The sequence below is a fragment of the Postia placenta genome (genome assembly GCF_002117355.1).
Source record: "Postia placenta MAD-698-R-SB12 unplaced genomic scaffold POSPLAscaffold_5, whole genome shotgun sequence".
Taxonomy (NCBI): Eukaryota; Fungi; Basidiomycota; class Agaricomycetes; order Polyporales; family Adustoporiaceae; genus Rhodonia; species Rhodonia placenta.
In genome coordinates this window covers 2,039,065-2,044,416 of record NW_020169836.1, presented here as the reverse complement: position 1 = coordinate 2,044,416, position 5,352 = coordinate 2,039,065, and positions in this window count along the sequence as shown.

Below are 5,352 nucleotides of genomic sequence, written 5' to 3'. Positions count from 1 at the left end.
CCCCAGCCCTCCTTGGGGCCGCAGTTGGAAAAATCTCCCAAGGCCGAGCCCCACGACACTCTGTCGCATTCTTGGGCCAGCTCATCGTCAGCAGTCCCCTCCTCGACTCCAGTTCCTGTCATACGTCACCCCACCACCGGACTTCCTCCGTCACCTCCACCGCCGTCGCCGCCGCGAGGCCACTCGTGCACTCGCTCCAGTTGAAGTTCGCCCGGCGGACAGTCACAACAGCTGTCTTCGCCCGCGGGCAGTCCTCTGTCCCCCTCGTCGCCAGTAATGTCCTCACCCGCGTCCCTTCCGGACAAGGAGACACTGAAACTCCTCCCGCTCCGCTACAACGGGAAATCGGTGGTCGAATGCAACCGGTTCATCTCGCAATTGCTCATCTACTGGGCAGTCAACACGGCACTCTCAACCATCAAGCTAAAAGTTCAAGTCGCCCTCAGTCTCCTCGATGGTGATGCGCGAACCTGGGCCACCCCCATCTTCTCCCAGCTTGCCGCTGTCCAGGTTGGGGTCCAGGGAGCAACGACCCCCTTCGCGAATGAAGCAGCCTTCCTTACGGCGTTCAAGGCCCCCTTCGGCAATCTTGACGATGCCGCCGCCGCACAAGTGGAGCTCACCAAGCTCTGCGCTAACAAATCTGTCCGTGAGAAACGCACCGCCACAGAATTCTCTGCGCTGTTCAAGGGTCCGGCAGACCGTTCTGGGTATGGGGACCTGGAACTCCGCGACAAATACCTGAGCAGCATCCCCTCACGCGTCTACCGCAAGATCGAGCTCGAGACCTTCGCCACGTGGCAAGAAGCTGACAAGCGTGCCACTGAGGTCGAGCAGATCCTCGACATCAGCCGGGCCCGGCGGCCCGAGTTAAACAACTTTTTCTCGGCTTGAGGTCGAGGACGCGGAGGGGCACGCGGTGGTGCACCCCAGTCACATGGAGCTTCGGCCATCATCAATGCGGCCATCAGAAAAGGAAACTTCCCTGGCAGTTGTTTCGGCTGTGGGAAGCAAGGGTACCGACACTTCGAGTGCCCCAATTGTAAGGACAAGCCTTACACAAAACGCGCTGACGCGCGGGCTACGGTTGCCTCAGGTTCCACCCAGGCGGCGACAAGTGCCCCCGTCGCTTCATCCTCGGCGAGTACAAGCACCACTTCAGCGAAATCGGAAGGTTCCGAGCTGGCGGACTTGATGGCACAGGTGAAGTCGATGCGCGAGGAGTTGGAGCACTATCGGGCGCTCAAAGAAGAGTCTTTTTGATCCGGTCCGCGCTTCGTGCCGCACGTGTTGGGCCGCGTAATAATAACATGTACAATGTATTGGCTACTGCGAATGTTTACGAATTAGACCACGGGTCCCAACACTTCCACATTCCAGTATGCCTCAAAGGAGAAAGACGGCACAAGGACATAGTTGCAATGGTGGACAGCAGAGCCACTACGAAGTTCATCAACAAGTGTTTCATCATGGAGAATCGAGTACGAACACAGAAATTGAAGGAACCAATTCCACTCTACAATATCGACGGAACGCTCAACAAAGACGGAAGCATCTCGGAAGTAGCTGTGCTACAGATGCAAATAGGAGAACACGTCGAGAAGACAGTGTTTACGGTCACAGACATAGGTCCAGAAGATGTGATCGTCGGGTTGGATTGGCTACGCGAGCACAACCCGGAGATTGATTGGGAAACAGGCTCATTCAAACTGTCTTGATGCCCTGAAATGTGCAGTGCCAGGAAGATTGGCCGAATGGAGCAAGCAACGACTGCGCGTGATACGGGGGTCAGGCCCACGGTGCGCAGGCGCTCGCCGAAGTCCAAACGGTCGGTTATAGGCGCTTGCTGGAGTAAGGTACTCCCGGACTTCGAACCCGAAGAAGATCCGGCGGAGGTAGAATGGGATGAAGCCGACCTGATCGAGGCCTGGGAGCAAGGCATTATGCTTCCTGGCGCCCCCCAGCTGTTCGTCGCAGCCGGGCATGCGTACTCCCAGCTGTTCGCTGAGGAGGAGATCAAGAAGAAGGTCATCAAGACTGCCAAGGAGTCGGTGCCTAAACAGTACCACGAGTTTCTGAAGGTCTTCTCCAAGGAAGCTTCGGAACGGCTACCCGAAAGAAAGCCGTACGATCATGCAATCGAACTCGTGCCCGGCTACTCGACATTCCATTCGAAGGTCTATCCCCTGTCAAACAATGAGCAAGAGGAGCTTGACAAGTTCCTAAAGGAGCAACTGGCTAAAGGGTACATATGGGAATCAAAGTCGCCCATTTCGTCCCCCTTCTTCATCATCAAAAAGAAGGAAGGGACACTTCGACCCGTGCAGGACTACCGCTGGTTGAACGCGATCACGGTTAAAAATCACTACCCCTTGCCGCTGATCGCTGAGATGGTGGATAAGCTCCGCGGTGCCACGCTCTTTACGAAGCTCAATGTCCGATGGGGATACAACAACGTTCGGATCAAAGCCGGTGACGAATGGAAGGCTGTCTTCGTAACTAACCAGGGACTGTATGAACCCCTGGTGATGTTCTTTGGCCTCACGAACTCCCCCATGACCTTCCAAGCGATGATGAATGACATCTTCCATGATCTCATCGTTGGCGGAAAGGTCCTCGTGTACCTGGATGACATACTCGTCTTCTCCACCAATAAGGAGGAGCATGAGAGGGTCACGTGAGAGGTCCTTCACTGCCTTTGGGATAACGATCTGTTCCTGAAGCCTGAAAAGTGCGAATGGGATGTTCCCAAAGTCGACTACGTCGGCTATGTGTTCGGTGGCAATGAGGTAGCAATGGATCCAGCGAAGCTGAAAGGAATTAATGAATGGCTGGTACCCCAGAACAAAAAAGATGTTCAGAAGTTCCAGGGGTTTTCTAACTTTTACCGCCGCTTCATTAAGGACTTCACCAAGATCTCGCGACCACTCGACCGGCTCACAGGGAATGACCCCTGGCATTGGGGCGAAGAGGAGCAGCATGCCTTCGACGAGCTCAAGCGACTGTTCGCCACAACTCCTGTCTTGGCGTTGTTCGATCCCAACCGAGAAACACGCATTGAGGTTGACGCCTCGGGTTATGCCACGGGCAGTGTATTGATGCAGAAGCAGAACGATGGCAAATGGCATCCCATCGCCTTCCAATCCCACGCTATGGACCCTGCCCAGCATAACTATGAGATTTACGACAAGGAGATGCTTGTGATCATTGCGGCGCTTGACAATTGGCGCCACTATCCCGAGGGATTGCCCAATCAGTTCGAGATCGTTACCGATCACAAGAACCTCGAGTACTGGCACACATCACAGCACCTCACGCGTCGTCAAGCGTGATGGTCGCTGTTCCTGGCTCGCTTCAACTTCCGCATCATGCACAAAGCCAGAACATTGAATGGAAAGGCTGATGCCCTGTCATGCCAATCAGACCATCAGGTCGGTGATGAGGATGATAACACTGATCAGGTGGTCCTCAAACAGGAACATTTCTGTATTGCTGCCACCCAGCGTGGGCATGCTTTGGTGACGGCGGATCAGTCACTTCTGAAACGCATCAGGGAGTGTTCGGAGAAGGACCAGGCAGTGGCCGAGGCACTGGAAAAGGTGCAGAACCTCGGACCGCCTTGGCTGCAGAAGGGTTTTGAGGAGTGGAATGCCGAGCAAGGGCTTCTGTTGTTCTGTGGGATGGTCTATGTCCCCAAGAACACGGAGCTTCGGTGGGATATTGTCAAGATCCACCACGACTCGCCAATCGCCGGTCATGGCGGTCGTGCCAAAACCCTTGAGCTCGTATCACGGAACTACTGGTGGCCTGGGATGTCCAAATTCATCAATGAGTACATAAGCACCTGTGACGTGTGCAACCGTACCAAGACATTCCCAGCCAAGCCCCAGGGACCGCTGAAGCCGAACGAGATCCCCGAGCGCCCATGGCAGATCATCACCACCAATATGATCGTTGGCCTGCCGAAGTCTGATGGATTCAATTCGATCCTGGTCACTGCCGACCACTTTACCAAGCAGGTCCACTTCCCGGCCTGTCATGAGACCCTGACAGCAGAAGGTGTGGCAGACCTGTACATCCACGATGTGTTCAAACATCATGGGGCCCCGGCCAAGGTCATATTGGACTGAGGTCCCCAGTTCACATCAAAGTACCTCCACGCAGTGTACAAGGGACTGGGAATTGAGCCAGCACTGTCCACGGTGTTCCATCCTCAGACAGACGGCCAGACTGAGTGCTGGAATCAGGAGATCGAGCAGTACCTGCGCGCTTTCACAAGCCACAGGCAGGATGATTGGGCAAAGCAGTTGCCGCTTGCGGAATTTGCGCTGAACAATCGAGTTCACTCCGCGACCGGGCACTCCCCTTTCTTCCTGCATCAAGGGTACCATCCTAAGATCCAAGTGCGGATCAATCCGATGTCCGCGATGCCTGCAGCCACTGATCGGCTGAAGATCCTGAAGGAGATCCGGGATGATGCGTGCTCCGCGCTGGAGCTATCAGCCAAATGAATGAAAGTGTACTACGACAAGCACGTGCAGGAGGCACCGGTCTTCGCGCCGGGGGACAAGGTCTGGCTTGATGCCCAGAACCTTAAGCTGAAACAGCCAAGCAAGAAGCTCAGTCCCAAGCGCCTCGGACCATATGCCGTGCGGCGAAAGCTCGGAGACTTAGATTACGAATTGGTTCTGCCGAAGTCGGTGCCTGTGCACCCGGTGTTCCATGTCTCCTTGCTGAGCAAGTACACACGTAGTGAGATCCCAGGCCGGGAGCCGGAGGAGCCGCCCGCCATTGAGGTTGAGGGCGACGAGGAGTACGAGGTGGAGTGGATCAAAGATTCGAGAATCTTCCGGCGTCAGCTGCAGTACCTCATCAAGTGGAAGGGTTATGATGACTCACATATGTCATGGGAACCGGCATGCAATGTCGCCAATGCGCCGACCCTCATAGCCGACTTCCACCGGAAGAACCCGAATGCCCCTGTCGCGACTTGAGGTCAAGCGACAGGGGAAGACCTAGGAAAGCTGGGGGCGTTTGACTGATTCTCACCGAAGCGATGGTGAGCGATGCTCAAACCTAAGGCTAGGGACAAGTTAGTTAGTTATTGAAAAGGTAAGTAAGTTACAGGGGCTTACTGACCTAGGGACAAGAGGTCGAAACTGAGGTCCCTAGGGCAGCAGAGGCAGGCTTATATACAGGGGAAGATGAGGGCAGGCTGTGCGCACTGGTCCGTGCACAGCTGGTCCGTGCACAGCATGCTGACGCAGCCCTGGGGGCCAGTGAGTCAGGGCGGCTGTGTCAGCGGAGCCTGAGCTGTGCCGCGCACTGCCGCCCATCTAATCTAATCGTACA